Raw genomic sequence first — 13139 nt, 5'->3', positions numbered from 1 at the left:
TTCCAAGAAAAGCTAAAACAATATGTGTATCCGCAAAGGTCTGGGAATGTATGGTCCCTATAGGAAATTTGAAGGTGCTCATGGAAGTTGACAAAACTTGTGTTGCTGGTGTTGATGAATTTGGAGGGGTAAGTGTGTGAATAATAATAAAGGGCCTTCCTGGTGTGGAAGAGAAACTAAGAAGTTCAGATTTTAACCTGAAAGCTATGAGCAGCCATGTAATTCTTCTAAGTAGGAGGATGAGTAAATTTGAAAAATGAAAACCAATTAGAATTTATTTGCAATAATTCCAGCAATAAGTGATAAAGGTGAATTTAAACCAATAGCATTCGACTTCTCCCCTCTTCCTCTCTGACCTCATTTGACCGCCTAGGTTCGCCTCTTCAGACGGCCACTGTAGACACGGACAAAGTTTCACTTTATGAATGTTTTAGCAGCCCTGCTACTTGTCCGAGGCAGGGTAGCAAAAAAAGATGCTGCAATACAAGTGTTTTTATCCATTTATTATGTTCTGCTTTTAAGGGAGTGGCATCTTTTTTTAAAAGCACTAGTGAACAGCTGTTAATTTCTGTAACATTATTTCTGGGAATTGCCAAAGGAATTATCATCACTCAGGTTATTTGTTCAAATGTTATCACATCTTGTTATTAATTTCTATACGTTGAGCAATTAAAAAAACAGAAAAAACATTGTGGGATATGGACATCAATTCACAATTATGGAGTATAGAATATACTTGAAAGATTCTCAGATTGAAACCATTTAAAACCTTAATGCTAGCAACACATTTTAACTGGTACTTTGAACAACAGTTTTCAGAATGCTGACCTAGAAAGAAGCTCCTAAAATCATTTACTATGGATTTCTAACAGAACCAAGCACTCCTCTTTCCTGTACTTGCTATCAATTTCTTGTCAGATCCAATTCAAAAATCTGATCGAGATCCTTTACTGAAGTTCTGCCTTTTATTGAATTCTGCTTTGTACAAAGTGTTTTGTTTTTAAATACACAAAATAGTAGAGATTTTTAAGTGATGAAAGTAGATGAATAGTTATTCTATTACTAATTAGAATCCAATTTATGATTTTGCAGAAGCTTACACAAACGTGACTTCCTATAATGGCAAATATATGAGCATTCTGTTTTGCCGTAAGGAACTGCATAAACCTTCCTTACGTCTTAACTAATTAAGTAAAATACTTTTAGCATAGTACTGTGTGGATTACAAAGTTCTTTCAAGAGACATCATTCCATTAAATAAATTGTAAACTGTCATTTTCCAAAATTGCCATAAATCTTCAGGATGATTCCAAATCCTTATGATCAAATGAAGACTGTGCTCCTTTGAAATCCGACTGAATCCATAAGACATCCTATCTACCCTCCTATAGAGATTCTGTAAGAAGTGGCAGCCATGGATTTCATTAACTATAGATTATTTAAGAATGAGAGTCCATAAAATAGTTGGGTCACAAGTCAAAATGATCTAATTACAATGATTAAAGTCAAGTGATTTCTTATTCTGACTACCACTAGCTACATGATTGCTGAGACAAATGCAAAATAAAAATTTGAAACTCCTTGTTACCAAATTATTAAGAATTTCAAGTTGGTGACAGCAAAGCACCAAGCATGAAAATCTGCCTGTGCTCCCCTGTGTAACTGCACAGATTGCATGCTGCTGAAGCTGGCTCTTCTTATGACAATAGATTATCAGCAAGAAAAAAGTTTGTAAGACACAGTGTTGAATTTTCCTGCCCTATATGACTTTTCACTCCCAGAAAACAGAAGCTGTGAGAAGTACTGCTGTTCTGTTCTAGGGATAAAGAAACCGAGGCTGGGATTTAGCAAATTCACCCTATGTCTTCAGGAATATAAAACACTTCCTTCGTTTTTCTTCGGAGGTAAGTTTTTATTTAATTAATGATTATAAATTATGAGGAGTGGCGACTTAAAAGTTTACTCTAATCATGACATTTGAAAGATCTATTTACTGAGTTCAGCTCAGAGAAAGATATCTCTAGTCACTTCCCCACTCCCAGCCTCAGGCCTGAGTCTGCAACATTCTTACCTGCTTCTTTTTTCATAATTTTGGATTTCCATAGGGTGAAATATTTTTCTTTGTTATCAGACTTATTGCAGTTTCTTTGACTAGCATATGGTGAAGAATAAAAATATGTAATTTTACTTCCTGTTTTATTTATGGATGAATGAAAGACTTGGGTGAGGGTCCAGATTTCACTTCCTCCACATCTCCTGGTAGTGTTTCTTCTAAATTTTAGTGGCAACATTAAAGTGTTCTGAACCAGAAAGATGCTACAATGTGGAGAAAAAACTCGCCTTATACAGTTGTCCAAATGGAGTCATTCCAGCTAGGATGAAGATGCCTCAATGTCTACACACATGTTGCTGTTGGACTTTGTATGAACAATCAGCTCTTCTACACATTTACAAACCCATTGCTGACCATAATATACTGTGGAAAAATCATCTTTGTTGATGATGTAATATGCTGGCAGTTCCATGGTCAAGAACTTAAAATTAATTCCAACTTCTCTTTTTTTCAAATGATATTTAAATGAACATGTTTTTGCATATATAGTTAATTTTCCTTGAGGATATTTCATTAGAGTAAAATCTCAAAGGAGAAATTACTGACCCAGAGGTTATGTACTTTGTTATAATCAACTTTAAACCATTTTTTTCTGATTATAAAGAAAATTGCAAGATTATTTTAGGCAATTAGAATCTACCTAAAATATAAAGATTAAATCATCCGAAATAACAATAAGTTGAGTTAATCACTGATAAATTTTAGCACAGATGTCTTATTTTCAGTCATATTTATCTCTCTATAAGCGTGTATGTATTTGAAATATCCATTATATTAATAAATATTTCTGTATTGTGCCTTTTTCATTTAACATTTTAGCATGAGCTTTTCCTTGAGCCATTAAAAATACAGGGTGCCCCCCAAAAGTATATGCACTTTGAATAATTATTAATTCCAATGGTTTAAATGTGAAAAGAAAGAAACATCGATTGAGCTATAAGCTGTTAAAGCGTATATACATTTTTTGGGAACACCCTGTATTTTCAATTTTTATTTTTAATGTGTGCACACTAACCTACTGAAAGAATCATACTATATTTCCATCATTTAACTATTTGACCATAACTAATATTTGATTTCAAAATTTTGATCATATAAATATAGCTGTGCTGAATATATTTTGTGAACACTTTCTTTTTTTATTAACCCTCACCTGAGGATATGTTCATATTGACTTCAGAGAGAGAGAGAAAGGGAGAGAGATATATATAGAGAAACATCAATGTGAGAAACATTGGCTGGTTGCCTTCCATATGCACCCTGACGGATGTCAAACCCGCAACCTGGGTATGTGCCCTGACGTGGAATTGAACCTGCGACTTTTTGGGTGTATGGGATGATGCTCCAACCAACTGAGCAACACCTGCCAGAGCCTATGAACATTTTAAGTAAAATTAAAAAAAAATAAGTTACCATGTCAAAATGTGCTTTTTTTAATACTGTCAACTTACTGTTTATAAAGGCTGTGCTCAATTACACACCAATCTTGCGTGCGTTAGAGTACCTAGTTCACTGCCACTTTTTCAAATTAACCGATCTTTAAACAATTACCAAAATAATTTAGCAAAAATTATTTCTCATTGTTTTCATTTGCTTATTTTGAACAGGTTTTCAAAAGCATGTCAGGTATTGTCTTGCCAATGATCTATTTTGGGATTTTGTAGTTTTTATGAACATAACATAGTTATTTATTATAAATTAAAGATGCCAACTCTTTGAAAATATGCTACAGATATTTCCCCACAGTTGGTTTTGCTCTTGCTCATGGCAATTATTTATATATTTATGTGTCTATTTCTGCTAAAATCTCCTACTAAAGGGAATTAGGAAGAGGTTCAGGAAAAAGAGACAATATTTGTAGGTGGATTTGGGCCCTGGCATTATCTATAGACAAATTGCTTCAGGGATGACTATTAATTAAAGGGTATGATCAGGCAAGGGCAGTGGGTGTTCAACTAAGTGAGTAGTCACACGAAACTGAAATGCCTTCTTCTTGGTCTTTCCCCCTTTTTAAACTTATTTATTTATATTAATTTTTTATCATTTATTCATTTATATTTACTTATTTATTAATTATGTAATATCATGCAATTCTTTACCCATTTTTTGTTGTTGTAGTTTTAGATTTTGAAACTTAGCAAATGATTTTTGGCATTTCTGTAGACCATATGTGTCTTTTTACCTTTAATCCACTAACATGCTTAATTATACCAGTATATTTTTTAAAATAAAATTAAACTCTTGAAATAAATTTTATGTGATCAGAGCTTGTATTTTTGGCCTGGATTTGCTTGTAGTTTATTTAGAATATTTATAAAATGAATGATATTAGTCTGTTTTCTTTTGCATGGCTTTTGCATACATAGTAGCCTTATAAAATTTATTGGAAAGTTTACATCTTTTGTTGGCTCTGAAGAAGTTTAAAATAAGAATGATCATATTTATGAAAATTTAACAGATTTCATATAAAACTCATGAAAAGAGAATATTTTGATTCTTTTTTATTTCAAAGCTTTTTGATATCTTTCATGAGTGATAATTGGTTTTTGGTTTTATAGAATTTTAAAAATAAATTTCTAAACTTATTGTTTAATGTAAAATAATCTATTTTATTATAATTTAAAAATGTATTAGCGTAAATTTGTCCAAGTGGTATATAAGTTTTAATAAAGTTTTCTTATTTTTTTATTTTTGTGTACATTTCTGTTTCCCTTATCTAACTCTAACTATTTTTATATGAACATTGTTACTATGGGACATATTTTAATTTTATAATTAATCTCTACATTTATCATTATGGTTATTTCACCTCTTGTTTTTAAACTCACCTTGTTATTTTTTCTTAAATTGGAATTAAATGACAAACTTATTTATACATTTGTTTTTATTTGATTATTAAAAAGTTTTTAAGGTAATTATTTACTAATGAACATAACTTAGTCATAACATACATGCAAGATATTATTCCAAATATTTAATATTATGGAAAATATTAAATATAATTATTTTATGAATATCATACCTAAATTTTTTTTTTTTTTTTAAATTTATTTTATTGTTGAGAGAATTACAAACGTCTCCCATTTCCTCCCCCACATAGCCCTCCTCCACCCAGCTCCCACTTAACCCCAGTCCTTCCCCTGTCTATTGTCTGTGTCCATGGTCTATGCATACATGCATATGTTATTTGATTAATCTCCTCCTCCTCCGTTCCATCCTCAGATTGTTACATGCTTCCATGTCTGTGTTCTCATTTTGTTCATCAGTTTATTTTGTTCATTAGATTCTACATATAAGTGAGATCACGTGATATTTGTCTTTCTCTGACTGGCTTATTTTGCTTAGCATAATAATCTCCAGGTCTATCCATGTTGTTGCAAAGGGTAAGAGATCCTTCCCCTTTTATAGCTGCATAGTATTCCATTTATTTTAAAACCAGAATTTTATTTTTTATTGTAGTTAAAAAAGACAGAAAATACTGTATCATGTACAGTCATCACTAATTTGATTTTCTTTTGTGCTTATTTACTCTTTTCTGCTTTTATTTGAGTAATGCCAGCTGCTATAATTAAGAGACATCCAAATTTCATGGCATAGCTCAAAAACTTTATCTCAGAATACTAGTTAAAGCATTTTGGATTTTATGGTTAATGGTTAGCATTTCTCCAGTTTGTGATTAAAGGACATAGCTTCTTGCCTCATTTTTTTTTTTTTTACTTTAATTTTTTAATGTCTAAGACTTGAGAGTCTTTTATCTTTTAGTTCTAATATGACATTAATATGTTTCTTAGATATGTTTGTGCATTTTCTCTTTTTAATTCTCATCTGTTTTTATTTCCTTAAATTACTAATCCATTTTCATCATAAAATATTTCTTTCTGTATTGTAAAGAAATACTACTACCCAAAGCCTGTAGCAAAGGTATTAACACTATGCTTTAAATATGCAAGCTTAAACCTCATTTAAGTCCTCCTATATCTGAGTAAATCTGATCTACTCTGCTGTTTCAGAACCATTGTACCAGAAGGATCCTAAGGCTCTGCTCCACCTTGAGGAGAAAAAAGTTAATATGGGTCATTTTAAGACAAGGCAGACTGGTGAACTACATTCAGTGCTTAGGGTTGAAGTTTACTGTTAAAAGAAAAAAGGGCTAATATTCTTGCATCCTTATGCTGTGGAGTCTGAATTTTTTCTCAATTTCTAGCTTTGAATTCTTATCACTGTTTGAAATTGACTCTGGCTTCCCTATAGAATACAGTTCCTTTTACAGACTTATTTGGCTAGTGTTTCAGCAGGCTGTTAAAGTTGCCTGTAATTTTGGAGGGATTCTGATTCCTAGAACAAACAGTAATGAGAATGGGTTTCAGAGTAAAAGAGTTAATGGGGCAACTTACCTAGACAGGCCTATCATCATGATTTACATTTGGACAATAACTATTCACAAAGCCAGGTTTATTAGAAGGGATTTAAAATTCATTCTAATATACAGTGTTTGCCCAATCTTGCATAATCTTGTAATCGATATTAGGAAGGATTCCAGAGTAACAGAATTACCTATCTATCATCTATCTATCGCCTATCATCTATCTATCATCTATCGATCATCTATCTATTATCTATCATCTATCTATCTATCATCTATCTATCTATCTATCTATCTATCTATCTATCTATCTATCTATCTATCATCTATCTATCTATCTATCTATCTATCTATCTATCTATCTATCTATCTATCATCTATCATCTATCTATCTATCTATATCTATATCATCTATCTATCTATCATCTATCTATCTATCTATCTATCTATATCTATCATCATCTATCATCTATCTATCATCTATCTATCTATCATCTATCTATCTATCTATATCTATCTATCTATCATCATCTATCTATCTATCATCTATCTATCATCTATCTATCTATCTATCTATCTATCTATCTATCTATCTATCATCTATCTATCTATCTATCTATCTATCTATCTATCTATCATCTATCATCTATCTATCTATCTATCTATCTATCTATCTATCTATCTATCTATCTATCATCTATCATCTATCTATCTATCATCTATCTATCTATCATCTATCTATCTATCTATCTATCATCTTTCTATCTATCTATCTATCTATCTATCTATCTATCTATCTATCTATCATCATCATCTATCATCTATCTATCTATCATCTATCTATCTATCTATCTATCTATCTATCTATCTATCTATCTATCATCTATCTATCTATCATCATCTATCATCTATCTATCATCATCTATCTATCTATCTATCTATCTATCTATCTATCTATCTATCTATCATCTATCTATCTATCTATCATCATCTATCATCTATCTATCATCATCTATCTATCTATCTATCTATCTATCTATCTATCTATCTATCATCTATCTATCATCTATCTATCTATCTATCTATCTATCTATCTATCTATCTATCTATCTACCTATCATCTATCTACCTATCATCTATCTATCTATCTATCTATCTATCTATCTATCTATCTATCTATCTATCTATCATCTATCTATCTATCATCATCTATCATCTATCTATCATCATCTATCTATCATCTATCTATCTATCTATCTATCTATCTATCTATCTATCTATCTATCATCTATCTATCATCTATCTATCTATCTATCATCTATCTATCTATCATCTATCTATCTATCTATCTATCTATCTATCTATCTATCTATCTATCTATCTATCATCTATCTATCTATCTATCATCTATCTATCTATCATCATCTATCATCTATCATCATCTATCTATCTATCTATCTATCTATCTATCATCTATCTATCATCTATCTATCTATCTATCTATCTATCTATCTATCTATCTATCTATCATCTATCTATCTATCTATCTATCTATCTATCTATCTATCTATCATCTATCTATCTATCTATCATCATCTATCATCTATCTATCATCATCTATCTATCTATCTATCTATCATCTATCTATCTATCTATCTATCTATCTATCTATCTATCTATCATCTATCTATCATCTATCTATCTATCTATCTATCTATCTATCATCTATCTATCTATCTATCTATCTATCTATCTATCTATCTATCTATCTATCTATCATCTATCATCTATCATCATCTATCATCATCTATCATCTATCTATCATCATCTATCTATCTATCATCTATCTATCTATCTATCTATCTATCTATCTATCTATCTATCATCTATCATCTATCTATCTATCTATCATCATCTATCATCTATCTATCATCATCTATCTATCTATCTATCTATCTATCTATCTATCTATCTATCATCTATCTATCATCTATCTATCTATCTATCATCTATCTATCTATCTATCTATCTATCTATCTATCTATCTATCTATCTATCTATCTATCATCTATCTATCTATCTATCTATCATCTATCATCTATCATCTATCTATCTATCTATCTATCTATCATCTATCTATCTATCTATCATCTATCTATCTATCTATCATCTATCTATCTATCTATCTATCTATCTATCTATCTATCTATCTATCTATCTATCATCTATCTATCATTTATCATCTCTATCATCTATCTATCATCATCATCTATTATCATCATCTATCTCTCTCTATCATTTATCATCTCTCTATCATCTATCATCTATCATCTACCTATCTATATCTATGTATCTATATCTATGTATCTATCATCTATTTATCATTTATCTATCATCATCTATCTATCTAATCTATCATCATCTATTTATCAAGAGATTAATTATAAATCATTGGCTTATGTGATTTTGGAGGCATGATGAGTCCAAAATCAGATGGGATAGCCCAGCAGGCTAAAGACTTAGGGAAGAGATGCAGTTAAAGTTCAAAGGCAGTCTGCTTCCTGTGGCAGAATTTCTTCTTGCTCAAGAGAGGTCAATTTTTGTTCTATTAAGTCTTTCAACTGATTGGATAAGGCCTGCCCACATGATGGACAGTAATCAGTTTCACTAGAGTCCACTGATTTAAATGTCAATCTCGTCCATTAATTTGTTACAGAAACATCCAGGATAGTTTTTGACCTAATATCTAGGCACCCAGGCCCAGCCTAGTTGACACATAAAATTAACCAACCCTTTATCCCATCATGTGTATATGCCCCACCAATATGGATCGAAAGGAAAATATTTTGGTGTTCTTTATGGCTATATCTATCACACACAAAGCACAAATCAGAGAGTGTCTAATAGAGTCTAAATTATTCTTCTGTTTCCTGCTATACAGGTTTGCTTCTCAAAAGCATGTCCTTCTTTTACAGTTGGAACAGTCTATTCTACACCTTTTAATTAGAGCCTTCATAGGCCTCTTACAAGGCTGCCTTATTTTATGCTACTTGTTGCCAAAATAGTATTAATGAAATTCTTTGTGGCTCTCTCACTCTCCACCTGGATGTGCCATAAAACCACTTCTCGGTATTTAATATCAAGGACTAGTTCTGTGTTTAAATTTTTAGTGCAGCCTATTTGTTCTATGACCGTCCCAATTTTAGTCACTTACCTCACAAAATTGGAAAAAGGGGCTGGTGGAATTCTGCTGCACTTTTGCTCCCAAAACTCCTTATAGAGTTCCATTTAAAAACGATAAAATACTACATTAGTTAAGGATATAAGCAATTTTTAGTTCTTGTTTAAAAGAAGAAAAAAAAACCTCATCCTATTTTTAGGCCCTGGTTTCAGCACAGTGCAGTCCTCTTTAGGATTTTTCTTATTCCCCTGAGAGTTATGTCTATTTCAGATTCAGTTCCGCGAGTCCTCTGCGAGAATGGAAAGGCAATGAACTCATTTGATTTTTGTTTTAGCAATGCCTGTCTTTTCACTCAGCAAATTGCTCTGGCCATCTGTAAGAAAACCCACTCTCTCTGTCACTGACCTTCCGTTCCTCCCTCCCACGCTTGAAAAATGGCTTATTATTTGTCTTAACGTCTTCTGCAATCTTTTTTTCATTTGCCACCTTTCCCTTTCTTATTATAGTTTTCTTTTACACGTCAGCTTCAAAATCATTTATATAGTCATATATGTTGCATGAGCTTTTCTCCCTCGATACTCCTCTTGGCATTTGGTGTTGGCAGCGCAGGAATTGCCCATGTCTATGATCTGACACAGCACATTCAGTGTAAAAGCTAAATTGTTTTAGCTCCTCCTTAGTTCTGCTTTAACTTTCCAACCAGGGTCGTAAAAACTGTATCCACTTAATCAGTCATTGAACAAATTTATACTAAATACTTACTATGCTCTAATGCTTGTGATTTGTTATAATGAAGTTTAAGTTAAGAAAAATGATATATATCTTTTCTGGTTGTTAATATAATCTGTTCACATTTCTTTTTTTTCTTCTTTGCCTTCTATCCTTCTGTTTGAGTCTTGTGGGGTGCAAGTAGAATTTAAAAATATTGCAAAATCTGATGGGAAGATTTTCACTGTCGCCCTTCAGGGCAAAGGTTTCTATGTGGAACTCTATTTGCTTTAATATAGATTGTTGTCAAAAATGGTAAGTAGCATGGTTTCTTAAAGCATCCAAATAGTTTTCAGTGCTGTAAAAACTGTTTTCGTGACCATGCGTGAGTCCTCTGTACAGTGTGTGAAAGCCCCTCCATCTGAGGCAGCCCTGGAAGGCTCAGGCTCTCTGCTACCTTCAAGGTCATGCGGAAAAGCTTCAGTTACTGTGAGGTAGGTGAACTCAAGTATTTATAACGTTTGAAAATATTTATATTTTGGCTTTATTTTCCATCAGAGGTAGTAATTTTCATGAAGCTGCTTTTTATAGATTAATCTCTTTTTTTTTAATCAAAGTGGACTATTGATGATGAATTGTATTCTTTTATAATGTTCTTTGAGAAAAATAATGAAAAATGAGTAAAGTAGTAATGCAATCTTAACATCAGTCTTTTGTTTTCATTACTTTTAGGTTTTTAGATATTGGTTCTCCTACGGTTCTGCTTATTAAGAATTCAGGGTAATTTGCTTTCTAGTTATACATGAGTAGACTGCCAGACCTAACCCCTTGTGCTGCTTACTAAAGTGATCTGGCTTGCTGCTGTTAAGCATGAAGAAGGCAGCTCCAGCTAATTGGGCAATTAAAGTTAAGGAACATGCAGCACAAAGAGATTCTCCACATTCAACTCAGCTCAGCATAAAATATTGTTAATTCAACTTTAAAACAAACTTCTATCTGAAACACATACTAGGCTTTGTATTGATCCTTGCTGGATCTAAGGCTAACAATTTTTATCTTGCAAAAATTGTTTGGATTTGATGCAATAACATTATATTTAAGTTCTGGCTGGTTTTTCTGCCACTGAAGTGTCTAACTTTCCCCCACATCTTGACCAGCTTTTGGAACGGAAATACAGAAAATGTCAAAATCCAAAACAGATCATAGCCAGTGGTGAAAATGAATCTGTTTTCACAACAACAGTATAAAGTTTGACGAATTCTCCCATAGTGTCATGCTAATGCTTCTGTAATTTAAAATGAGCTTTTTTAGTGACAATAACCTTTAAAATGTATGTACATGATTTGTATCATTCTGCACATTTCAAATAATATACATATAAATGTATAGCCACAAAAAGACTATATATTATCTGAATGTGTAATTTACCTATACTATCACTTTAAAAAAACAAAACTTTTTCTTTTGGATAACCTTAGGAAACATTATTTAACATATCTTTTATCTTTGATTAAATTCCTTGATTTACATTGTAGTGTTTTCTGTTGTTATACTATTAATAGTAATTAATAACTTGTGTCAATCATTTCTGCCTGATAAAAACAGGATTTGTAAGTTTCTTTTGTATTATATTTATTGTATTCCACATAGCTCCACTGTCCTTCCAGCTGGAAAAGTCGCCTTTGGTGCCTCAGGTCTGTGATCTGAGGTCAGAGATTTGCTCATCCACAGCAAGCAGTTGGAGCGATTCTGTGCATCTCCTTCCCTGGCAATGTGTACTGTACATGAAGTCTCCATAAGAAATTACTTTGACAGACTGAAGACAATGCCTTTGATTTTTGGGCATCATATAATTTAAAGTAGTCATGATCTGGATTACAGTTGGCGTTGTGTGTTCCTGCATTTTGTTACAATTCCATGTTCAAAAGATCTTAGCAGGTTGGATCCAAACATTGCTGTGCTTAGGGTTTTAAGTGCAATGTAAAAGATAAATTGAGGACAGGAAAGAGACTTGCATGGAAGTTTGTCTTTGCTATTTTGTACTTTCCTAAATGTGAAGGTGATGATTGAATTGTTGAAGGGCCAGCAATTACAATCAGTATGTGAGTTCACATAATTTGCTTTCTGTACTACTCCGTAACCCATACTTTTCTCAGTGTATATATAACACTCCCTGACTTTCTTTAATATCTACATCCATTTTAATGGTATTTTTGATCCTGCCATTCAGGCAAAACATTATCTGATCCATTAGCCAATACAAATGCAGGAAAATATTATTTTAGGAAAATATGCAGTCACTTATGTTTTATATGTAACCATGGAAAGGATGCAAAATATGCTAAACTATTGATTACTTAAAAAGTTTGTTCGTGTCATGAATTTTGCACAACTCTAGAAGTTAATGCAATTGAATATGACATTTTAGAGTCTCCAAGGCATACATATAATAGGCCTGAGGAATGCATGTGGTAACCTGAACCAAAAAATTAATAGATTCAATATTTAAAATATTTGGTAAATGTAGATCTGACATTTGATTCTAAAAATTCCATGTTGATGTCATATTATGCAATGCTAGTTGAAGTTTAGAACTAAATTTTGTTTGCCACTGATATTTTACAAAGGTAATAAAGACTGATATCAAAAGACCAAGCTAATAGTCTGTAATGTGGACGTTTATGCTTAGCTTCATTAATGTCTCTTCCTGTTATGAGTTCATTCTTGTTAAGGTGTTCTCTAGCTTCAAGGAAGAAAAGAAGTAAAATATCTAG

The sequence above is a fragment of the Miniopterus natalensis genome, chromosome 2 (assembly GCF_054644295.1).
Source record: "Miniopterus natalensis isolate mMinNat1 chromosome 2, mMinNat1.hap1, whole genome shotgun sequence".
Classification (NCBI taxonomy): Eukaryota; Metazoa; Chordata; class Mammalia; order Chiroptera; family Miniopteridae; genus Miniopterus; species Miniopterus natalensis.
This window is presented reverse-complemented; position numbering follows the sequence as displayed.